The 26,692-nt window shown below is 39.3% G+C and overlaps 1 protein-coding gene across 9 annotated transcripts in view; it reads left to right on the forward strand.

The window, feature by feature from the left end:
* Positions 1–4,384: 4,384 nt before the first annotated feature.
* Positions 4,385–26,692, forward strand: part of HEATR5A (HEAT repeat containing 5A) — a 116,743-nt gene continuing 94,435 nt past the window's right edge. For 2 of the 9 annotated variants that reach the window (XM_082384041.1, XM_082384043.1), the window contains exon 1: positions 9,730–11,686. The gene's annotated coding sequence lies outside the window, so the exon portion shown is untranslated. Of the gene's footprint in view, positions 4,473–6,870; positions 6,904–6,962; positions 7,634–9,728; positions 11,688–26,692 lie in introns of those variants that run through there. The other 7 variants (XM_082384042.1, XM_082384037.1, XM_082384038.1 and 4 more) reach the window with 6 other exon arrangements.

The raw sequence follows: 26,692 nt of genomic DNA on the forward strand, positions 1-26,692 counted from the left end.
ATGACCTCTACTTTAGCTGTAAAACATAAGATGCGATCATCTGGGAGAGAGGAAGATGGCTTGGCGTAGTGGCTAGAGGACAGTAGTGAATGTCTGACGTAGCCACTTTAGGAAATGGGTAAGTGAGCCAACTAGCTGAGGCTAGAAATCATAAATAATGCAACAAATTAGAAAGCACAGTTACACAATTTTCTTGGCAGTCCAAGAGCAGATCGGAAAAAGCAGATGGTTGGGTTGATTCACATTCAGGGATTAGCAGAGGAGATGCAGTGTGTTAAGGTCATGGAGTGGAAGGAATTGGGAATGTTAGTAAGAAAATGGTTGAAACAACTGACCTCATAAACCAAACTGGATAAGGAAAGGGAAAAAAAGAGTAAAATCAACTAGGAGTTTACAGACTAGATGAGGGAAGAGGTCGAGAAGACTAGTGCTTTTCAGAAGTTAGAAGGAGAATTTCTAAGAGAGAGTAGGGGATGTGGAAAGATTAGAGACTGGTCGTAGTATGAGATCTCTGAGGTAGAGCTATTATGAGTGACAACAAAATCTAGAATGAGGCCATGGGAACGTGTAGCTGCAGTGGAGGATGTCGAGGAATTTAAAAGCTAGTACCCCATTTGGACAAGAAAGGTAACCCAGAATGGTATGACTCAGAACAGCAGGAAATACCCATGACCCTGAGCCCAAATTTTTTAATCACTGTGGAAGTGTGATATGAAGGTCAGCAAAAGGCAGAGATGTGGATGGGGAAAGAGTGATGTATCGAGGGGATGTCAGAAGAGGAACAAAGGAGAACTATATTCTGAAAACCACGAGAGAGCCAGAGGAATGTCAGCTCCATTTCCTGGTCTCGAAATAGGAATAATCTTCCCTTAAAGGGACCTTCATGGTCAGGAGGAAGTCGGGTTTCCATCATAGCAAAAAAATCAAAAGATTGTTAGGGAAAAGTTATCAATATAGGAAAGTTTATTAGCAGCAGGATGGTATTTTATTTATTTATTTATTTATTTTTCCGGATGGTATTTTAGAAGATAAAGTGAGATTAGTAGGAGAAAGAACAAGCTGAGTTGTGTAGGAAAGAGAGAGCAGAGAAAAGAAAAAGTGACTAGAGACTTATATGAGGGAGACAGGACACAGAAATACTGAAGATTGCAGGGAGGTGAGAGAAGAAATGTGAACGGAATTATAATGTTAATTTTTGGCTGACTATTGTTTGTCAGAGATGAAGCAAAAGAAGTTGAGAGAGAGAGAGAAGGGATGTTAATACAACCAAAACACTAAGTATGCCTATATATTGTTTAGAAGAGATAAAGTAAAAGATGGTGACATAAAGGAAATGAAAACACTAAATTTTGGCTTCATATTGTTTAGGAGAGATGAAGAGAAATGGAGATTATATGGAAGTAATATCTAATATTAGTGCAGGCTCTGCTTTAAGTTTTAGATTTCAGGTTTAAACATTTTGTTCTGAGGGAAAGCATCTAGGCACCATCTCCCACCCTGACTTTCTCCACCTATTTATCTTTCAGGACTGGAAATACATTGAGTGCCTGATCTACAATCACCATAATTCAGTTCCACTTCCTCCCATTGGTCCAGCTTTCTTACTTGTTTGCTTATTGTTTGTTTATTTATTGATATATAATTCACATGCCATAAAATTTACCACTTTAAAGTGTCTAATTGAATGGTTTTTAGTATATTCACATGGCGGTGCAATATTGTTGTATTGTACAATATTGCAATAAGGTTGTACATCACCATTATCTAATTCCAGAACACTTTCCTCACTCTAAAAAGAAGTTTTATACTCATTAAAGTCACTCCCCATTTCCACTTTACCCCCAGATTCTATGAACCACTAATTGACCTTTGATTTCTATGGATTTGCCTATTCTGGACAGTACATGTAAATGGAATCATGCAATATTTGGCCTTTTGCGTACACCTTCTTTCATTCAGCATAATGTTTTCAAGGTTCATCCCATGTCGTTTGTAGCATGTATCAAAACTTCATTCCTTTTTATGACTAAATAATATTCCATTGCATAGATATACATACATTTATCTAATCGGTAGACATTTGCATTGTTTCCTTTTTTGGCTTTTATGAATTATGAATAATGCTGCTGTAAACATTCGAGTACAATTTTTTTGTGTGGACGTATGTCAGTTGTCTTGAATATATACCTAGGAGTGGAATTGCTGGATCATATGGTGACTCTATGTTTAACTTTTTGAAAAACTGCCAAACTGTTTTCCAAAGCAGCTGCATCATTTTATGTTCCTACTGGTAGTGTATGGGGGTTCCAATTCTTCCACTTTATCACCAACACCTGTTATTTTCCATTTTTTAAAATTTTAGCCATCCTAGTGCCTGTGAAGTGGTATGTCATAGTTTTGATTTGCATTTCCCTAATGACCAATGTTGAACATATTTTCATGTGCTTATTCTCCTTATGTGTATCTTCTTTGGAAAGATGTCCATTCAAATTATTTGCCCATTTTTTAATTGGGTTATTTGTCTTTTTATTGTTAATTATAAAAGTTCTTTATATGTTCTAGATACTTGACCCTTATCAGTAAATGATTGCAAATATTTCCTCCCATTTTATGAGCCGTCTTTTTATTTTCTTGATAATGTCCTTTGAATAACAAAAGGTTTAAATTTTGATGAAGTCCAATCTATTTATTTCTTTGGTTGCTTGTGCCTTAGGTGTCGTATCTAAGAACCTGGCATATTCATAAATAGCTCCCCTTTGACTCTCAAAAGTGTCCCAGTAGACAATAAATTATATGGACACCCTACTAATAACAGTCTCAGGGAGAGTTAATTAGAAGCCCCTGAGCAGGTGGATGAGTAAATACTCACTTATTTTACCCTTACTTCACCATAGCCAGTGTTATCATTTGGCTTCTCTAAAGAAGATCTGCCAGCAGTTGTAGTTGCCATTTTGCATAGTTATTCATCAAATTTACATTGAGCAACTACTATGTATCAAGTACCTTTCCAAAGGGGGAAAATTACACCTGGAAATCGCAAAAAGAAATCTTTAAAAAATGCTTTCTTTTTTTTTTTTTGGTAAAAGTAATATACACAATTACAGATAATGAAAAGATTAAAAAGCCTGTATGCTCATTGCTCAAATATCATTATTTCATTTTTATTTATTCCCTTATAATCTTTGTTTATAAAACACCGGTATTTTAGCATTGTTCAGTCATAAAGGTATTTTATATTTGGCTTTTTAGAAACAATATTTTATCATAATACTTAAGAAAAAGTTTGTTTTTTTTAAATTTTGATCTCAGGGAGTATAAGGGAGAGGAAGCAGACAAAAGGAGAAAAGGTGTAAGTCAATAAAATATTATTAAGATGAGCAAGTATGGTCTATAAATGGGTTTGTGCTCTGGTCTGTGAACGCCTGTAAGTTAACAAATTGAGTTCGAGAGTATGTAATTCTATTCCATATTATTAACATTTTTCTTTTTCTTTCTGATCTATGACTCTGGCTCCACTGATTATCTTAACTATATTATATGGTTAATTTAATTTCTAGCTATTGTTCATAGTGGTCAGTTAAATATTTGCATCTAGACAAGGTTCTCTATTCTAAGTTTATAGCTAAACAAGAAGTTGCCATATAAACTAATTTTTATTAGAATTTCCTTCAAGAATAATGTGTCCAAAGAAGTTATAATAGATCTGTCTTCATAAACACAGTAACTGATAAGAATTTCCATAAGTATTTTTTATAATATTGTATATAGTTTTTCCTCACGTATGATAATTCAGCAAGAATACTATTTATCAACCAGTTAGAGTTCTGCCCTTTTACTGGGTAAATTCAATTTCTTGAGCTAGACAAATAATCTTATTATGAATTTTACAACAAATTATTTGAATCATCACATTATCTTGTGTGGTTATTATTCAAAGGCATTTAATTTTTAAGTGGACGATCATCCATCATAAGTTTTTACATTCAAATGTCTGCTACTGGTGAATAAGGTTTTGGTGGGATGTCTTATATGCTACTTATAAAGGATGAAACATTCCTAAATTAAAGCACTAAATTATTCTCTTAAATTGCCTGTCTACAGGTAAACAGTATACTTGCCTAAAGAGCTTGCAGCTGAAATTAAGGGTTTGTGTAATATGCTTCTTCAGTCCTAGCTCTGGCTTGACCTATCCCATTCCTTAGGTTTTGGCTCATGTTTAGAACTGAGCCACTGATGTCATTGAATTTTGCTCCTTCACCTTGATAAACTCCATGATTAATTTGGCTTATGATGGTGTTTCCTGTGGTTCCCATCAGGAACTTCCTGGCAGGGAAAAATTGCCAAGCTGACCAAGGAGTCTTCTCATTCCTCTCAGCCCCACTTTTATTGATTCCCCACAGACACCTCCTTACCCCTTCCTGGAGTCAGCTTCGGATCCCATCATCCAGAGCCTTCTCTCTCCGGCCACCACGGTAAGTTTGTTGCTGCCCATTCCTCCCCCTTACCACCGAAACCTTCCTCTCCTGTTGTTCACTTCTTCAGGGTCACAATTTGCCCTGTCTTCCAAGGTGAAAACTGTATTAAAGAAGGAGTCAGAAGAGATCTCGAGGATTTTTTCTCCCATCTCTGGTTATAGCATTCAACATTGACTTCCTAAAGTCTCTTTCCTTGTCTTTCTTTTATGAAAGCCAGAGGAATGATTCTAACCATGAGATTTTATTTATTTATTTATTTATTTATTTATTTATTCATTCATTCATTCATGGCCACACCCTTGCAGCTTGTGGGATCTCACTTCCCCAACCAGGGATTGAACCTGCTCCCTCAGCAGTGAAAGCACAGAGTCCAGGGACTTCCCTGGTGGCCCAGTGGTTAAGACTCTGTGCTCCCAATGCAGGGGACCTGGGTTTGATCCCTGGTCAGGGAACTAGATCCCACATGCATGCCGCAACTAAGAGTTCGCATGTCACAACTAAGGAGTCCACATGCTGCGACTAAGGAGCCTGGGAGCCGCAACTAAGGAGCCTGCCTGCTGCAATGAAGACCCAGCGCAACAAAATAAATAAATAAATAAATATTTTAAAAAGAAACAAACAAAAACACAGAGTTCTAACCACTGGACCACCAGGTAAGTGCCTAGCCATGAGATTTTAAAGGCAGATATGGAGGAATAGCGGTATCATAGCAAACTACAGAACCATTTTAGGTCCTCTTCACTCCTTGCCAATTACTCGTCCCTACAGGCAGGAGATAGCAGTTTTTCCCCAGCCCTCAGGTCCATGTGATTAAGTGTTAGCAATGTCGTACCCAGGAACTGATGTTTATATGGCCAATGGTAATAACATTACTATGAATACAAATTTGATGTGCCATATGCATATGACTTTGCTTGACATATGAGTAACAGTTAAAAGAAAACCAAACAAATGAAAATAATTTCATGGAGGTAGTAGGATTATGTCTTTGTTTCCCTGAGTTTAAAAAAAAATTGTGTTTTCAAGTTGATGTTAATAATATTTTAAAATAAATATGTGACCGCATACCTATAAAAGAAAGACTTTTAAAGGTGTTTAACATATTTTATACAGTTTTTAATATATGTGGTACTATGATAATATGGAAAAGATATCAGACAAGGGTTCAGAAGGCCTGGTTTTAAAATCTTACTTCTGGAATTTTGTTCCAAACATGGACAAACTACTTACCTATTCTGGGATTTGGTTTCTATTTCTTTCAAATAATAACTACTCTATTTACCCTGAAGGGATTTTTGTAAGAATAACGATAGAATATTTGAATTTTAAAACTGAGATCTTAGAGATCCTCTAGTACAACATGCTCATGTTCCAGAGGAGGATATTGAGGCCCAAAGATGTTAATTGATTTGCTTATAAAATACATGATAGCAACTTTGGAACAAAATCATGAAGTTTATGCACATGTAAAACACTGTATTTCTTAATCTGATCAGAGAATGAGAAGTTGGAAGGGATGTTAGGAGTCCTAGTCAAGTATGAACATAATTGCAGTCGATTCTTGTGTAAAGTATTATCAAATATGTAGTTACAGATCTACCTTTGCTCAGTATTCCTGCTTAGAAGCACCAGCCCTGAATTTAACTGCTTCTTTCCAGGTTAGATTGTCTACTATTACTTACTTACCCTCATGCATCAAGGTCTGTGCTATGTTGTAAGTACTTCTTGGCTGAATTTTTATAGTGGTAGTTTGCCTACGGAAGAAAATCCTGCCCGTGGCCAAAAGTTCTTAATGGAAATTTAGTGCTAAAAGCTGTCATACACTACAGCAAGCTCAGCAGTACATTGACAAATAATGCTTGATAGACCAAAAAGTAGCAAGCTGTATCACAAAAGGCCAGCAGATCTTTTGTTGGAGTGAGGGCTATCAGTGTCATTTCAGGCTTAAGATCACACTGAAATCGACAGAGTGGAAGCTGTGCCCAACCCATGAGTTTTGTGACATGAGCTTTCCACATGTACACTCCAGTCTCCTCGATGGCTTCATCAACATTGAGCAAAGTGTGCTCCCAGGAACACTAGTTCTAAAAGATATTAGTGTGCATTCCTTTTTTTTTTTAAGATATTATATTCCATTGTCAAATAAGCTTGGGAAACACCACTTGAAATGCAGCCTACTAATATGCCTAATGACTCTTTAAGAAACGGCTATAAAATGTTAACATATAGTGTTTCTCAAATTTATTTAAGAATGCCTTTTTAAAGGAACAACTGTTAACATCTTGAGGAGTACAATCTAGAGCAAGACCGTAGAGCTACATGGGTATACAAGAGTCCCATTGTTTGGGTAATACTGTTCTACTATCATTGAATTTTTTTTTTTTTTTTAAGCCAGCTGCTCACGGAATCTTCATAATAACTACTTGAAGTAGGTATTTTTTTTAATTAATTAATTTATTTATTTGTTTATTTTTGGTTGTGTTGGGTCTTCGTGTCTGTGTGAGGGCTTTCTCTAGTTGCGGCAAGTGGGGGCCACTCTTCATCGCGGTGCGCGGGCCTCTCACTATCACGGCCTCTCTTGTTGCGGAGCACAGGCTCCAGACGCGCAGGCTCAGTAGTTGTGGCTCACGGGCCCAGTTGCTCCGCGGCATGTGGGATCTTCCCAGACCAGGGCTCGAACCCGTGTCCCCTGCATTGGCAAGCAGATTCTCAACCACTGCGCCACCAGGGAAGCCCACTATCATTGAATTTTATAATCTCAGGGGTAAAAGGAATCTTAAAGGGAATCTATCATTTTCAGTTTCCCAAATGTATAGTGGTTGGAACCTAGAGTTGTATCAGATGGGTTTGAACAGTAAATTAAAGTGAGATATCACATAGCCAGTCAAATGGGTAACTACTGGTTTACTTCATCAGTTTTACATACACCATTAATTACCAACAATTCTACTTCTAAGATTGCTTCATTTATTGGTGGGGAAAATTATTCCTTTATAGAAAGTCAAGAAGATGTAGTATGATGCATTATAGGATAAATATAAAGTATGTAAAATTCTCCATTCCTTCAACAGATATCTGATGAGTGCCTTCTGTGTGCCCAACAGTGACACCAAGTGTGTTGACAAAAGCTGAAGTAAGTTGGGAGTAGAGATATAAGGTAAGTGCCTAATAATGCTGGCTATCATTTCACAACGGGCCACATGCCAGTTATTTTGATTATATTTTGAATCTTCAGCACACCTCAGAGAGGGAGAAATTCTCATTTTAAATTGGGGAAACTGGGCTTCCCTGGGGGCCCAGTGGTTGAATCCGCCTGCCAATGCAGGGGACATAGGTTCGAGCCCTGCTCTGGAGCAACTAAGATCCCACATGCCACAGAGCAGCTAAGCCCATGCGCCACAACTACTGAGCCTGCACTCTAGAGCCCGTGAGCCGCAACTACTGAAGCCCGCGTGCCTAGAGCCGGTGCTCCACAACAAGAGAAGCCACCGCAGTGAGAAGCCCACGCACCACAACGAAGAGTAGCCCCTGCTCACTGAAACTAGAGAAAGCCTGTGCACAGCAACGAAGACCCAACACAGCCAAAAATAAAAATAAATAAAATACTAATAAAATAAATTTTAAAAAAATTAAAAAAAAAATAAAGTGAGGAAACTGAGATATGAAGCAGTTTTCTCTAGGTCAAGCCTACTAAGTGGTGGAATTAGGATTTGAACACAAGTTGCCAGATTTGAAAGCTGTGTTCTTTCCATTAATTATAATACAGCTTCTTTATTGTGACTTAAAATCTCAATTTGAGATTGAACAAAGTATAATAGTAGTTGAGAGGTGAAACATTTCCACCTGGTTAAAATTAAACTGGTTGTTCCTCAGAGTTCTGTCCTTGTTGTTTTCTCTCTTTATTTTTTGTCTTTCATTGTATTAGCTGTCCTCTCCATGTAGAAACGTTTTGAATCTAGAGCTCTCGTTCTGAACCCTCTTCTAAGCTGTAGTCCTCCATTTCTCCTTGGATGCTCTACTGTCACTTCAAATGTGATGTGTTTACAATTAAACTTATTATTTCCTCCTCCTAATTTAATTCTCTTAGTCACTTGGGCTCAAAGTTTGGAGCCATCTTTGAATCCCTTGTAAAATTAGTGGTTGGACTCAATGATTCATAATATCCGTTCCAGCTCTAAAATTGTAGTGTTGTTATTCTTGTACCACATACTCAGTCAAAATGAATCACTTTCTCTGCTTTGGCCAAGAATAATTTTGCGCTCAAATTATTTTCCAGAGTTATTTCAGTATCTTACAGAGTATATCCTACTCATCCATTCTTATGCATTCTTCAAAGCCCATATTAAATGCCATCTCTTTCTTTAAACCTTTCATGAGCATCCCAACTGGACTTCACAGCATTTGCTCTCTCCTTCAGGATCTAGAATATCTTTGTATCTTTCTCAGCATAGTTTACAGTACCCTACACACACACACACACACACACACACACACACACACACACACACACACTCTTGAGGGATAAGGAGGGTGCCTAGAGGGATGCTTGGCAAGGGATGGAGCCTGAGCAGGGTGGAGAGGGCTTACAGACTGGGCATGGGCACAGGGTTTGGGAGCAGGGGTAAGGAAAGAGAAGGAGGGGCTTGTGGTGGCTAATTTTGGGGTTTCAGACCCTTAGTGGGATAAGGGCAGCATCCTCCAAAGGGAGAGATAGCAGCAATGGGTGATTGCTTAAATATAGGAGAGGTGTTCAAACAAGTAAATATCTCAAAGATAATAGGATCCGGCATTCTCTCTGTAGGAGAAAGGAGTTACAAATGTGGAAGGGAGGAAACTAGAATAAACTGTGTGATGCTGGATTGGAGGTATTACTGTGAACTTGTGGTTTTTCAACATACATAGTTAAATAAAGAAATCTAGCTATAAATGTGTGTATATGTGAGTATACATATATAGATGCCCTGTATATGTGTATGAATGTACAAATATTCCTTAGCTACTAACCCTAAGACAGCCTGAGCAGTGATACCTCAATAGCAGTGAGCATGCCTCGTGCGTCTAAATACCATTCTTGGGGACTTCCCTGGTGGCTCAGTGGTTAATTAGCCTGCCAATGCAGGGGACATGGGTTCAAGCCCTGGTCTGGGAAGATCTCACGGCTGCAGAGCAACAAAGCCCATGCACCACAATTACTGAGCCTGTGCTCTAGAGCCTGCGAGCCACAACTACTGACCCCATGTGCCACAACTACTGAAGCCTGCGTGCCTAGAGCCTGTGTTCTGCAACAAGAGAAGCCACCGCAATGAGAAGCCCGCGCACCACAATGAAGAGTAGCCCCCACTCGCCACAACTAGAGAAAGCCCGTGCGCAGCAACGAAGACCCAACGCAGCCAAACATAAATAAATAAATAAATAAATAAATAAATAAACTAAATATCATTCTCCACTAAAAGGAACCACGACTCCCGGATAAATGGCTGCATCCAGGTGCCAGAAATTAAGGGAGTACTCAAAGAATGATGGAGGTGTGTCAAAAGGGGACAGAATAGTAAAATGTTAATGAATAATATGGATGGTGGGATATATGTTATATAAAACTCTTTCAAATTTTCTGTATTTAAAAAATGTTTTACAATAATACATTGTGAAAGGATGTAAAACACACAAAGACACAGAAGCCAGCATGAATGGGTGAATCTCACTGACCAAACTTGGGACAATTTGAACTCCAAAATAAACAATGATAAATTATAACCCATTTAATAAAATAGGAAACTCTGAATTCATGCTAATAGAAATAAATTAATTGAAAGTTTGATGAGAAACAAAAAAAAGTACATAGTTTCAAAGAATTTCCCCCACAAAATACTTCCTAATTACAAAGAGGAAAAAAGTAACTACTGGAGAAGCCTGGCAGACAATACCTTATTGAAATAAACACCTGTAATGAGACATTAAAATCATGTGCCACCTCATAGGATGCAATGAGAAGAACAGAGCATCACTTCTCTGAGAGTCCTGTCAAAGACATCTACCCTGAATCTAATCATGAGTAAGCATCAGACAGATGCAAAGTGAAGGCCATTCTGTAGAATAATTGGCCAGGAATCTTCACAAGTATCAAGGATGTGAAAGTCAAAGAAAGACCAAGGAAGTGTTCCAGATTGAAGGTGACTAAAGATACATGACAAGTAAGTACAGTGCTTGATCCTGAACTGAATCCTTTCATCATAAAGAGCATTATTGGGACAACTGGCAAAACGTAATGTATCACATATTTTGATTTTGCTAGTTATATTGTGATTATGTAATAGAGGTGCTTATTAGTAGGACTACACACTAAAGTATTTAGGGCCAATGTGGCATTGTGTCAGCAACTTAGATCACAAATGGTTCAGGAAATAAAAGTGTTCTCTGTTCTCTATACTTGAAACATTTCTGTAAGCTTGTGCTTGTTTCAAAATAGAAATTGAAAAATTACGTTCAAAATGCTGAGTATACTAGAAAAACGCACTTGACTTGGGGCCAAGAGGTTGTTAATCCCAGTTCCGCCAGTGACTGGGTATGTGACCTTGAGCAAGCTGCCTTACGTCACGCCCCAGAGTTTCGGGCTGTAGGACACAAGGCTCTCTAAGGCCCCTTCCCAGTCTAGCATTCCACCACCTACACCCACGGCACTCCCTGCCTGAATTTCTCCAGGCTCCAGTTGTGCCTTAGACTTCAGATGCCCCAAGGATTCTGGGTAGAGTCGAAAACAAACAAAAATGGGTGTGGCCAACCTCTCCAGACTGCAAAGACGCTGCCCTGGCCTCAATCTAGGCCGCAGTCTCCGCCATCGCTCTTTCGGAGGTGGAGCAGTCACGCCTGCCAGTGTGGGCGCTCGATAGCTCGGCGGCCGGCTGGCGGGGTCTCGGCGCGGTGCGGGGCGTGTTCCCAATCGCTGGCTCCCGCCGCACTCCAGGCTCCGAGCTTTCCGTCCCGCCCCGCGCGCGCCCCTCCCGCCCTGCTGCCTCGCAGTCGCTACCGCCTGCGAGTCCCAGCGCTGTGGATCCGATAACGTGGCGAGGCTGGGACGGTCGCTGAGTCGTGGTCGTGGCGGACCCCGGGGGCGAGCAGTCGGGAATCGCCGCAGTGGAGGCGGCTCCCGGCGCGAGGGGGCGGTGTCCGTGCTGCTTGCCGGCTAGGAGGAACTACACACCGGGGCCTGCACTGTAAGTTGAGCGGCTGGAGGGTCCCCGGGGTGGTCGCGGCAGCGAAGCGGTGTAGGAAGCTGGGACCCCGGGAGCAGGAACGGGACGAGGGATTAGGCGATCTGGCCGAAGGGGCCGGAGCCCGCCGAGGAGGGGCTGAACTGCGGCGCGGGGACGGCCGAGTAGCCGTGCCCTCCGTCGTTCCTCTTGGGCTCCGGGAAAGTCTGGTTTCCCCCGTGCACAACAGGTAGGCGGGGACTCTGGCCGCCGGCGGGAGCCCCCCCAGGCTTGCGGGGAAGGTCGGCAGGTCGGAGCCCGCTTCGCTGGCGCGCTGCTCCCCGGACCCGCCCTGGCGGCGCCCGCCGCGCCGGGGGTTGGCCGGGAGCGGGGCCCCAACCCGAGCTTCGGGAGAGGTTCTCCGAACGCTCGCGCGCAACCCTGGAGGCGCGTTTCCGGGAGCAGTGGAGAGTGGATATGGATAGTGCCTTCTCGCAAGGAAAGCAAGCCTTTGCCGGGGTAGCATTTGCTTAGTACGAGGAAGCATTTCTTCTTACCCTACTTTCGGCCAGCGCAGTGTCATTTCAAGGGATTATAAAGTCTTTGGAAACTTTATGAAGCGCTTTATGGTATTTACTAGTCACAGTAATGTATACCTCTGGCAAGTTAAGATGATTTTTGTTAACTGTCAAGTCAGATAATAGGTGTCAAATGATTTGCGCTCCTTTATTAAAGGTCATAGTTATACATTGTTTTTATGTGCAGTCATTTATTCAACAAATATTCAGCATCTTTTATGTGCAGGCTCAGCGCCCTTAAGGAACTTAACAGCCTAGAGAAGACGTTAAAAGGGAAAAAAGGGGCCCGTAAGTACGGTTCAGAACTTTGTCAGAGAAAATACTCTGGCGAGATTATAGTGTAAGGAAAAAGTGTGCTTGGAGCTGGGCATTAGGTGGATGGGGAAAGGAGAATTGCCCTGTTTCGTTTTCCAAACATTTTAGAAAGTATGTCTTTGAGAAAGTGGTTTTAGATCAGCATTGAAGCCGAGATTTATCTTACATTTTAATACCATAGATTTTTTTCCCCTTTAATGAAATGGGTAAGCAGGCAGGGTTTATAACAAGAATAGTGACAGTTGGGAAAAGTACAGCTATTTTATATAGATAGTTGTAGTATTGGAAGACTTCTAAACTGACGGGAGACCTGAATTTTAGCTTAAGCTCCTCCACTACTGTTTACAGATCTCTGTTAACTTTTCTCTTCTTTTCTTTTTGTTTATCATTGTATCTGACTTTAGAACAGAAAATACATAATCCAAAGTACCTTAAAATTTTTTAAAATTGCACTAATAATATGTTCTCTAAGGAAAAAATTTAAGAGCTTTTCGTCTTTAAGCAATACACCTATCTTCCTTTCTGCCATTCAGCTTTATTTCAAAAACGGGATTGAGAGTGTTGATAACCATTATGAGCTTTTCTTTTCTTTTTTTTTTTTTTTTTAATTTATTTATTTATTTATTTATGGCTGTGTTGGGTCTTCGTTTCTGTGCGAGGGCTTTCTCTAGCTGTGGCAAGCAGGGGCCACTCCTCATCACGGTGCGCGGGCCTCTCACTATCGCGGCCCCTCTTTGCTGCGGAGCACGGGCTCCAGACGCGCAGGCTCAGCAATTGTGGCTCACGGGCCCAGCTGCTCCGCGGCATGTGGGATCTTCCCAGACCAGGGCTCGAACCCGTGTGCCCTGCATTGGCAGGCAGACTCTCAACCACTGCGCCACCAGGGAAGCCCTATGAGCTTTTCTTAATTATCTTTTGAATAAAATAAAAGATTAAACTCTGGATTTGTTTAGGTCCCTTCATATTCTAAAATTCTTTTATTCTAAATCCTGATTAACCAATTTAATGACATCGGCATTTTTTAAAAAAGGCTTTATTGACTCTTGTGTTTCATTAATTATCCATAGTATAGTTGATGGGTTTGAACAGCCCCTTCGTGGGACCTTAGTCCTCTCACATAAAAGCATTTCTGCATTTTAAGGAGACTGCAGAAACTGTTATTAAACTTCATTTAAGAAATGAATTGACTGAGGCCTAAGGAATTAGTAGAGACTTGTTTATATCATTTAATTGAATCCCTTGTCTAGTAGTGTTAAATTCTTTGGATTACACTAGGGGTCAGCAATTGACAGGCTGTGGGTCAAATCCAGCCTGCTGCCAGTTTTTACAGATAATGTTGTACTGGAACATAACCACACTCATCTATTTATGGCCGTTTATGTATTGTTTATGAGTAGTTGTGGTAGAGCCTGTGTGCTCCACACAGCCTAAAGTATTTACTCTCTGGTCCTTCACAGGAAAAAAGTGCTGACCCTGCACTAGAACTCTGTAAACTCTTAATCACTATGTCTTTTGTGGGAGGAAGTAGGTTAAGTTCAGTTTTAATTCTTCATTTTTTCATTATGTTAGGTGAACTACTGGATCCCATAAATGCTTCCACATCCTAGATGTGAAATGATGGAAAAAGGTCATGCCTTTTCTGTTATATTTACCTAATAATTTTTAATTTCAGCAATTCTAGACTTTTGGAAGGCTAGAGAACGGGAAGGATTTTTACGTGTTTTCTAAAAACTTTATAATTTCAGTTTTGTTTTTTTTTAATTAATTAATTAATTAATTAATTAATTTTTATTTATTTTTTTATTTATTTATGGCTGTGTTGGGTCTTCGTTTCTGTGCGAGGGCTTTCTCCAGGTGCGGCAAGCGGGGGCCACTCTTCATCGCAGTGCGCGGGCCTCTCACCATCGCGGCCTCTCCTGTTGCCGAGCACAGGCTCCAGACGCACAGGCTGAGTAATTGTGGCTCACGGGCCCAGCAGCTCCGTGGCATGCGGGATCCTCCCAGACCAGGGCTCGAACCCACGTGCCCTGCATTGGCAGGCAGACTCTCAACCACTGCGCCACCAGGGAAGCCCAATTTCAGTTTTAACTTAGGTCTGATGTGGAAATTTTTTTTCATTTAGTAAAGTCTCTTTTTAATATTTGTGGTTTTCACAAGTAACAGTAAGTTATTTTTATTCAGACTTTTTGTTTTTTTACCATGAATCTAGTGACATTGATTAAAAGATCAGACAGAAAATTATTGACAGTGTAACTGTGAGCATGAAGTCAAACGTATATATACAGTAAGACCCAAATTGGAAATTGGAACCCTCTAAACAGATACCCAACAGATTGAAACTGGAGCATGTATCCTGAATCATGTTAGGGATTTTCTTTTAGTAGTAACAACTTAAAAGATAATTATTTCTAGAAAAGAAGCATATAATATAGCCATATTAAAGTATTATGTTAGTGTTACGTGCCTAAGAAATTAGAGCTAATTATGTGACAGGAAAGAAGGAAAACTTGTATGAGGTGATATTTAAATATTTAAAGCAGAGTATATACTTTTGCTAATCTTAAAACCGTGGTATGGTTCTAACTTCACTAAATAAAATATTTTATATATGTACTTCTTTGTACTTATTTTCTAGATGATGCTTCTCTATGGATATACAACAGCATCTGTCTATATCCTTTTCTCTTGTGCTTGTAGATTTCTGTATGTTGAATATATGCATGTTTTTGTATATATATTCAAAATAATACCTCACTTGTTCAATACATTTTATATGTAAGTAAAATTATCAGAAAATTGAAATTACCCATTGAAATGCACAAAAATTTTTAAAAGATATTTTGGGAGGAAATCTGGAAAGCAAAAAAAAAAAAAGAAAAGAAAAGTATATACAGGTACAAAATCCCTTAAACTTACAGAGTCCAAAAGGCTTTTTTCTTAACTCATTTGGCAGCAAAACATCACCTGAGCTGATATGAAGCTATTTATAGTCATTATTTATCCCACCTTTATGTGAATGTTTATCTTTTGCTGCAGAAATATCAGTGAGTTTGATTATGGAGTGCTGCCCCAGAGCAACTAGGGGTTAGAGGTAACAGATGGTATGTTCAGTGTATTACTTGGGTGGGCTATGATGGTGGCAGCCAGAAAGCAGAGGAATAATGGAGTTGTTCCAGGGAGCTGCACTTGCAATGTTAAGAGCCTACTTGGGCATCTGGCAGGGAGTAGGAAGCAGTGTCTGCTAAAAAAGCAAGAACCCTCAGGTAGGGCTCCAAGAGGGTCAGAACTGTAGCTAAATTATAGACTAGGCATTTCATAAGATATGTTGTAAATTAGAAGTGGGAACCGTGAGGAAAAGCCAAGATGTCAGACGATAGTGTGCATTAAGGGTGAATCTGTGAATGCTAACCAGGGTGCAAGAGCCATGAATAGTTAGAAGGGGAAGAAGGAGGGGAAGCAGGTGGACTCTAATGGCTAACTAGGAAGTCCTAGGTGGCGGATTTCATGAGCAGCAAATACAGTGATATTTTGGAAAATTGAGCAAGGATTCCTGGCCTCTGCTGAGCTGGGGGAATAATGGCATCTTGTGAACTTCGCTCTTGAACTAAGTATCCCCATATTGCCTGCTTTTTAAAATATCTGTATTAGATAGTGTTTGGGTCACTTCCGTCACTGTTTCCTGCCTGCTCTGACTTCTTCCTGCTCTCAATGAGTTTGCTTCTTCAGTTTTAATATGGTGCTCTACTCCACCCTAACTAGAATCCAGATAACTGGATTATTAGTCATGTCTAAACTAAACTAAGAATGAACAGGCCTTGAGAGACAAGAAACTTAATGTCAGTGAAGTTCATGATCTTTGAAACAATTAATTGCTGTATATCTTCTTTTTTTTTTAACTTTTTTTGTTTTTTATTGTACTTCTTGTTACTGGATTCTTAATTAGGTACCAAGTAGTGAGATAGTAGCTTAGTAGTAGCTTAGATAGTGACTTTCAAATTGAGTGTGGTAGGAGATATTAGAGTAAAATTTCTCTTTTAAAATTTGCCTTCTGGAATTCCAAAGTGTCCAGAGTGAAATCTTTCTTCCCAGGGGGAGGTGGAAGAGTTGGTTTGTGGAATGAAGAGTGATAAAAATTGTCAAGAATAGCCAAAGACTAACCTAACACTGTTAGTACTTATTGATTTACTGTCTAGATGGAAAGGGCCCTCTGGAAGTTGATGTCTCTAGTAGACCTCACACTTTATCAAAAAGCCTCGAAGTATTGGAGACCTAAGAGGAGAGTGAAGTGATAAGAAAGAACAAAGTTATAAAGATTAGATGCTTCAGTGGGCATGGCAGTAACTGTCAGTAATAGCAGTGATTAGAGACTGTATGAAGAGAATGTAGAAAGTAGTTGAAGGAACATGGACATTGAAACTAGATAGATGTAGGCGTTAATCTTTCTTCCACTTGAATAGCATCTTCATCTTGGACAAATTGCTTAACTCATTATCCTCATCTGTAAAATGAGGATGATAATATCTGAGTTTCAGTGTTATGAAGATTAAATGAGAGAGTGAATTAAAAGTTTCTAGTAAGTAAATCCTCAAGAAATGTTAGTTCCTTTTCCTATCATTGCCTTATTAGAGTTGGTTCCTGCTGTTCAGTTCCCCTCCCCCTCCACCCATACTTCCTTTTACTCTTAAAGGTTTTCTCTTTTGTAATCTGCAAAGAGAATTCCCAGGGCTGGACTTCAAATGGGGCCCCTACTAGCAATCTCCTTCATTGAATCCAGCTTCTGCCATTCTTCGCATCCCTAATGGTAATCTCCAGCACTTTGGAAAAACAAGAGAGGAAGGCAAAGGACATTGCATCCCTACTTCTGGCCCTTTCTTACCCCAACTTATAAATTTCTGTATAACTCCTGTTTCTTTCCTATTCCATCCTAGCTTCTCTGTCTTACAGGATGTGCTCCCCATCAGTTTTTGAAGTTGAGCGTATCTGCCTTTCCTATTGACTTGTATTATGCAGTGGTGAGAAGCAGCTTTCTTGCCATTTCTACCAAGTTTGCAGGAAATATCGTTTGAATCTTGGTACACTGAATGTATTTTCATTATATAGTAAAACAAGGTATTAGTGCTGTGCCTGGGGCATGGTGCAAGTTAGACTTCTGTCATATGACTTAAGAAACATGGATTAAGTTGATTTTATGGGAATTGTATTCAGAATCCAAAAATCAAATTTTAAAATTTATGGTACAACAAGCCATTTTTAGCTTGTTAAAAGTATGGGGGCTTCCCTGGTGGCGCAGTGGTTGAGAATCTGCCTACCAATGCAGGGGACACGGGTTCGAGCCCTGGTCTGGGAAGATCCCACATGCCACGGAGCAGCTGGGCCTGTGAGCCATGATTACTGAGCCTCCGCGTCCGGAGCCTGTGCTCCGCAACAAGAGAGGCCGCGATAGTGAGAGGCCCGTGCACCGCGATGAAGAGTGGCCCCCACTTGCCACAACTAGAGAAAGCCCTCGCACAGAAACGAAGACCCAACACAGCAAAAATAAATAAATTAATTAATTTTTTTAAAAAAGTATGAATAATACAGATTTTTATGTGAACTGATAAATCTTAAATATGCTAGGTTAATTAAAACTATTTTTTTCTTTACTTATATTCCAGGAGTAGTAAAGAAAAGATTCTGTTTATAGAGTTCTGAATGTTAGATAATTTGATCCAAAACATTAATCAGAAATGGCTACTTTTTAAATAAATTTATTATTTTTTTAAATTTTATTTATTTATTTTTGGCTGCGTTGGGTCTTCGTTGCTGTGTGTGGGCTTTCTCTAGTTGCAGTGAGTGGGGGCTACTCTTCATTGTGGTGCACGGGCTTCTCATTGCGGTGGCTTCTCTTGTTGCAGAGCATGGGCTCTAGGCACATGGCTCTGGACACTTTGCTCTAGGCAAAACTTCAGTAGTTTTGGCACGTGGGCTCTAGAGCGCAGGCTCAGTAGTTGTGGCGCACGGGCTTAATTGCTCTGCGGCATGTGGGATCTTCCCGGACCAGGGCTCAAACCCGTGTCCCCTGCGTTGGCAGGTGGATTCTTCACCGCTGCACCACCAAGGAAGTCCCAGAAATGGCTACTTTTAAGTAGAAGTGTGACATTGACTTGTTACATATTCTTCTACTTCTTAAAAAATCCTGTCACAGTATAAGCGAAAGGGAATTTTAAATTTTTTGACTTACAGTACTCTTTAATGATTAGTATTTAAAGATTGTGTACTATAGAACACTGAGTTCACAGGATTCCCAGCTGGGAAAAAAAAGAAAAACGTAAAGGTGGGGCAAAGGTTCATACTTAAAAGATGTTGAGAAACATCAAGTGCCGTATATATATTGGGTGGGCCAAAAAGTTCGTTCAGTTTTTTCTGTAAGATGGCTCTAGTAACACTTAGTTGTCTTTAACTTCATTTGAAACAATTTTGTTAGATTATATGTGACAGCTGTCATATCTGCATGCATTTAAAAAAAGACTTATCAGGAATCCACATTGGAAAAGAAGAAGTCACTGTGCAGATGACATGATACTATACATAGAAAATCCTAAATATACCACCAGAAAACTACTAGAACTAACCAATGAATTTGGCAAGGTTGCAGGATGCAAAATTAATGCACAGAAATCTCTGGCATTCCTATACACCAACAACGATAAATCAAAAAGAGAAATTAAGGAAACACTCCCATTTACCATTGCAACAAAAAGAATAAAATACCGAGGAGTAAACTTGCCTAAGGAGGCGAAAGACTTGTACTCAGAAAACTATAAAACACTGATGAAAGGAATCAAAGATGACATAAATGGAAAAATATCCCGTGTTCTTGGATTGGAAGAATCAATATTGTGAAGATGATTATACTGCCCAAAGCAATCTGCAGATTCAGTGCAGTCCACATCAAACTACCAACGGCATTCTTCACAGAATTAGAACATAAAATTTTACAATTCGTATGGAAACACAAAAGACCCCAAATAGCCAAAGCAATCTTGAGAAAGAAAAATGGAGTTGGAGGAATCAGGCTCCGTGACTTCAAACTATACCAAAAAGCTACAGTAATCAAGACAGTATGGTACTGGCACAGAAACAGAAATATAGATCAGTGGTACAGGATAGAATACTCAGGGATAAACCCACGCACATATGGGTACCTAATTTACAACAAAGGAGGCAAGAACATACAATGGAGAAAAGACAGCCTCTTCAATAAGTGGTGCTGGGAAAACCAGACAGCTACATGTACAAGAATGAAATTAAAACACTCCCTAACACCATAACACCATACACAAAAGTAAACTCCAAATGGATTAAAGACTTAAATGTAAGACCAGACACTATAAAACTCTTAGAGGAAAACATAGGAAAAACACTCTTTGACATAAACCACAGCAAGATCTTTTTTGACCCACCTCCTAGAGTAACGGAAATAAAAACAAAAACAAATGGGACTTAATTAAACTTAAAAGCTTCTGCACAGCAAAGGAAACCATAAACAAGACAAAAAGACAACCCTCAGAATGGGAGAAGATATTTGCAAATGAAACAACAAGGGGTTAATCTCCAAAATATACAGTTTATGGAGCTCAATATCAAAAAAACAAACAATCCAGTTAAAAAATGGATGGAAGACCTAAATAGACATTTCACCAAGGAGGACATACAGACGGCCAAGAGGCACATGAAAAGGTGCTCAGCATCACTAATTATTAGAGAAATGCAAATCAAAACTACAGTGAGGTATCACCTCATGCTGGTCAAAATGGCCATTATCAAAAAATCTAGAAACAGTAAACGCTGGAAAGGGTGTGGTGAAAAGGGAACCCTCCTGCACTGTTGGTAGGAATGTAAATTGGTACAACCACTATGGAAAACAGTATGGAGGGTCTTTAAAAAACTAAAAATAGAACTACCACATGACCCAGCAATCCCACTACTGGGCATATATCCTGAGAAAACAGTAATTCAAAAAGAGCCATGTACCTCAATGTTCATTGCAGCACTATTTGCAATAGCCAGGATATGGAAGCAACCTAAATGTCCACTGACAGATGAATGGATAAAGAAGATGTGGCACATATATACAATGGAATATTACTCACCATAAAAAGAAACGCAATTGAGTTATTTGTAGTGAGGTGGATGGACCTAGAGTCTGTCGTACAGAGTGAAGTAAGTCAGAAAGAGAAAAGCAAATACCGTATGCTAACGCATATATGTGGAATCTTAAAAAAATGGTACTGATGAACCTAGTTGCAGGCCAGGAATAAAGATGTAGACATAGAGAACAGACTTGAGGACACGGAGTGGGAGGGAGAAGCTGGGGCGAAGTGAGAGTAGCATCAACATATATACACCACCGAATGTAAAATAGTTAGCTAGTGGGAAGCAGCAGCATAGCACGGGGAGATTAGCTGGGTGCTTTCCGATGACCTAGAGGGGTGGGATACGGAGGATCAGAGGGAGGCTCAAGAGGGAGGGGCTATGGGGACGTATGTGTGCATATGGCTGATTCACTTTGTTGTACAACAGAAACTAACACGGTATTGTGAAGCAATTATACTCCAATAAAGATCCATTAAAAAATAAAAAATAAAAAAATAATAAAAGACATCAAAATTGGTGAATTTTTGTGTAGCCATTTTAATATTGAAGATGGAAGAAAAACCGCAACATTTTTGGCATATTATGCTTTATTATTTCAGGAAAGGTAAAAACACAACTGAAACACAAAAAAAGATTTGTGCAGTGTATGGAGAAGGCGCTGTGACTGATCAAACATGTCAAAAGTGGTTTGCGAAGTTTCTTGCTGGATGATGCTCCACAGTCAGGTAGACCAGTTGAAGTTGCTAGCGATCAAATCGAGACATTAATTAAGAACCATCAACCTTATACCACGCGGGAGATAGGCAACATACTCAAAATATCCAAATCAAGTGTTGAAAATCATTTGCACCATCTTGGTTATGTGAGTCACTTTGATGTTTGGGTTCCACATAATTTAAGCCAAAAAAACCTTCTTGACCATATTTCCACATGCGATTCTCTGCTGAAATGTAATGAAAACGTTCCGTTTTTAAAACAAATTGTGATGGGAGATGAAAAGTGGATACTGTACAATAATGTGGAACAGAAGAGATCGTGGGGCAAGCGAAGTGAACCACTACCAACCACTCCAAAGGCCGGTCTTCATCCAAAGAAGGTGATGTGTATATGGTGGGATTGGAAGGGAGTCCTCTATTATGAGCTCCTTCTGTAAAACTAAACGATTAATTCTAACAAGTACTGCTCCCAATTAGACCAGCTGAAAGTGGCACTCAACAAAAAGCATTCGGAATTAGTCAACAGAAAACGCATCATCTTCCATCAGGATAACGCAAGACTGCATGTTTCTTTGATGACCAGGCAAAAACTGTTACAGCTTGGCTGGGAAGTTCTGATTCATGTGCCGTATTCACCAGATATCGCACTTTCGGATTTCCATTGATTTCGGTCTTTGCAAAATTCTCTTACTGGAAAAAATTTCAGTTCCCTGGAGGACTGTAAAATGCACCTGGAACAGTTCTTTTGTCAAAAAGATAAAAAGTTTTGAGAAGATGGAATTATGAAGTTGCCTGAAAAATGGCAGAAGGTAGTGGAACAAAAGGGTGAATACGTTTTTCAATGAAGTTTTGGTGAAAATGAAAAGTGTGTCTTTTATTTTTACTTAAAAAACTGAAGGCACTTTTTGGCCCACCCAGTATATATTCTATGTGTGTGTATACACCACACACACACACACACACACACACACACACACACGCCGTCCTGGCAATACATAGTGCACATTACCATATTACATGTGTGGGGACCCTCTGTAGGAAGGAAAACTGCCAACTTGGCATTTCCCAAAATGATTTGGATTTGGATTCCGCTCCCTCACACACAACACTTATCCTCATTTCCTCGTTCTTTGGCACTATTGTTCTACAAAACACTCTTTAGGAAACACTGCTTTACCTATGGCACACTCTCAACATTTAAGATTTATGTACTTATAGTTTCCATAATTATAATTGTTAATAAGAGCCTAATACTCTTTGAAAATGTCAGACTTAAGTTAACCATTTCTCTAATGTTGGACTTTCAGGTTTCCAGTTTTCACTTTTCATAGTGCTGTAATCAACACTTATGCTTCTGATATTTTCCTTTTTCTTTCTCTGGCATGAATTTTCAAAATCTGTTGCTTTTGTCAAATGGTTTTGATATTTCTGTGGCTTCTTTATATTTTCCAAAAGAGTGGAATCTGTTTGTACTGTCACTATGAATCTATCAGATTTTCTAAAATCTCAGTATTGGCTATGAAATTTTTATATTTATAATATTTAGATTTAAAGTACATATAATTTTGAATCACTCAGCTAAATCAAATTCTTACTGAGCTTAAATCAGTATTATACACTTAACATTTTAAAGTATTAACTAATGGGTAACTAATTTATTTTTAGGGTTATTATAGAGAACTAGAAAGACTAAATTCATGTCAAATACTAATATCATAGATTTGAATTTCATTGTCATATCCCTGCTATTTTCTAAAGCAGTTTCACTTGCTATGGGCTTATCTAAAAATAATAATCAAGTTAAATCTTTCTTACCCAATTTAATAGATGAATTATAGGAGAGTAGGGGACACTAATCAGCTATTAAAATTATCTATATTATCTAGTCTCAGCATTCTTTACTTATAAATTAATAATGCTAGTTTTCTGGGTTTTTTTAAGCATTTTGGTTATTTTTAGTTAAAGAAAAACAGCCTTCTCCAAGGACAACAAAATGAACTTAAAGTCAGAAGGAAACAGGGTGTGGGCTTCTTACAAGCCATTGCTCCAAAACTTGGACATGATTTTCCTCCTGGAAAATCAGGGCTGACTGGCCAGCAGAGGGATGGCTTCAGTGGTGAGTGGAGCTGCAGCCTACCCGTGGTCACCATTTTATAATGGTGATGTGAGGATTAAATGAAAAATCCATTTGTCACAGCACCCCAGCCTCCAGAGATTCTGATTAAGTTGGTTTAGGCTCAACTTCAGTATTTTTTAAAAGCAGCCAGAGGCCGTCATCAAAAAATCTACAAACAGTAAATGCTGGAGAGGGTATGGAGGAAAGGGAACCCTCTTGCACTGTTGGTGGGACTGTAAATTGATACAGCCACTATGGAGAACAGTATGGAGGTTCCTTAAAAAACTAAAAATAGAACTACCCTATGACCCAGCAATCCCACTACTGGGCATATACCCTGAGAAAACCACAATTCAAAAAGAGACATGTACCACAATTTCATTGCAGCTCTCTTTACAATAGCCAGGACATGGAAGCAACCTAAATATCCATTGACAGATGAATGGATAAAGATGTGGCACATATACACAATGGAATATTACTCAGCCATAAAAAGAAACGAAATTGAATTATTTGTAGTGAGGTGGATGGGCCTAGAGTCTGTCATACAGAGTGAAGTAAGGCAGAAAGAGAAAAACAAATACCGTATGCTAACACATATATATGGAATCTAAAAAAAAAAAAAAAAAAGGTTCTGAAGAACCTAGGAGCAGGACAGGAATAAAGATGCAGATGTAGAGAATGGACTTGAGGACACGGGGAGGGGGAAGGGTAAGCTGGGACGAAGTGAGAGAGTGGCATGGATATATATACACTACCAAATGTAAAATAGATAGCTATTGGGAAGCAGCTGCATAGCACAGGGAGATCAGCTGGGTGCTTTGTGACCACCTAGAGGGGTGGGATAGGGAGGGTGGGAGGGAGACGCAAGAGAGAGGAGATAAGGGGATATATGTATATATATAGCTGATTCACTTTGTTATAAAGCAGAAACTAACACACCATTGTAAAGCAATTATACTCCAATAAAGATGTTAAAAAAATTTTTTTAATTAAAAAAAAAAAGCAGCCAGAGTTGAGAACCACTAGTCTACATTGTTATATAGGTCTACTGTCTTGCCATGCTTAGCTTTTAATTTTAAGTTTACCAACCTCATCTGTATTGTTCCTTTTGCTGTGTTCCCAACGCTGCCTTTTTAATTGTTTGACCCTTATCCTTGGAGGACTTCGGAGGTGAAACCTATTTTGTGATTTACTAAAAGGTGTAGGGGGAAATAGGGAGAGAACGAGCCCAAATATAAAGTAATGCCTCCCCCCCACTGCCATGCCCTGTTTATTCCACACTTTTTGTCTCTTACATCTTAATGTCAAAAATGATGCTTTTCCTTTTTTCCCCCTGTGGAAGGGCTTCCTAGCATTGAGGAAGGAGAATGAGCTTTGTTGCCAAAGAGACCTGGGTTCATTTTCAGGTCTACTGTTTATTGGTATGTAAGCTTTTTCTTCCATAAAATGGGGACGAGTAATGCCTTCCTTGCTTTCTTCCTTGTGATTATTAGAGGTGATATAAATTAAGCACCTAAAAAGTTCCTGGCTCAGTGAATAATAGCTACTGTTGTCAATTTGTGATTTGGGAATCTGTTTGGAAAGTGAAAGGCATTGCCGTGAACTACAGCAGGCAATCTTGTGATGTTACCAAGATGATGCTAACAAATGGTATTATGGATTATAAAAGTTAGGAATCTAATGGAAGTTTAGTTTATTTATTGGTTTTTAAGGGTTTCATTTTAAAAGTTTTTAAATCATTAAAAATTCGGAGACTAGAGAAGATAGCATTACCCATAATGCTACTACTCTAATAACCATTGTTAACATTTTTTTTTTTTTTTTTTTTTTTAGTTTTAGTTTCCTCATTGAAGGCTATCAAGGCTGAGTATTTTTTTTTTATATAAATTTATTTATTTATTTATATTTATTTTTGGCTGTGTTGGGTCTTCATTTCTGTGAGAGGGCTTTCTCTAGTTGTGGCAAGTGGGGGCCACTCTTCATCGCGGTGCGCGGGCCTCTCACTGTCGCGGCCTCTCCTGTTGCAGAGCACAGGCTCCAGACGCGCAGGCTCAGTAGTTGTGGCTCACGGGCTCAGTTGCTCCGCGGCATGTGGGATCTTCCCAGACCAGGGCTCGAACCCGTGTCCACTGCATTAGCAGGCAGATTCTCAACCACTGCGCCACCAGGGAAGCCCCATTGTTAACATTTTTGAATCATGATTTGGAAAAATACCAGGAGCATCTCACAATTTAAATGATGGCTAGAGAAGCCAAACATTTTATGAAGCATAACTATAATAATGGAAAAAGTGCTATACCAAGAGAAGACAGTATAATCATGAAAGGCTTCCTGAAGGAAGGCTTTTTTTTTAAGGTGAATTTTGAAATAGTAAGTTTATTGTAGGAAGAAGCAAGGTATTTCAGATTCAAAAATGGAATACAGACAGGATTTTAAAATCATTAAGATGAAACTATTAACTCTAGAATTATAAGTGATTTGCTTCAATATTCATTTTACCCTACAACCAGTGAAACACAGTGTGTCAGCAAACCAACTTTAAGACTGTGCCTAGGGATATTTAAAGTACAGTAACAGAAAGACCTCATTTTCTTTCTACCAAGGGCAGCCTTCCTTAGGCAACATCTTAATTATGACCTAATGCTCTGTGTAACTTGTGAGTTCCTGTTTTGTAACCTATAATTTTGCAAAGCCTGAATCACAGGTCATAGGGAATAATAGGTCAGTAAAGAATGACCCATCTTCTTTCTAGATTAAATCTTGGGATTCAGAACGAGTGGCCAAAGTGTGTCACTTTTGCATGAGGATTGTTTTGAACTAAAGGCAGTTGAGACGCTGTGGATTCAAGAGAAAATATTGCCCCTCCCTTAACTTCTTAGAGGAATTTAAATTTGGGATTTTTCCCAGAAAAGAGTTATTACTGGAGTTAATTTTTATCTAAGTAGCCCCACCTCTATGTCAGAGCAAACATCTAGTTACCAAACATCTACTCTTCTAATCGTCCTGTGAATGACTCTTCCTGCCCTTCGAAGCCCCAGGCCAATGTCCCATTCCTTAGCTTAGAATGGCATAATACTTTATTTTACCTTTCTGTCTTTCAACATTTCATGTATCTGGGGTCTTTGACCCTCTTGTGTATGGGGTTCCTGTATGTCCAGAATTAAAT

Source organism: Balaenoptera borealis (assembly GCF_965194805.1).
Source record: "Balaenoptera borealis genome assembly, chromosome: 3".
Lineage (NCBI taxonomy): Eukaryota > Metazoa > Chordata > Mammalia > Artiodactyla > Balaenopteridae > Balaenoptera > Balaenoptera borealis.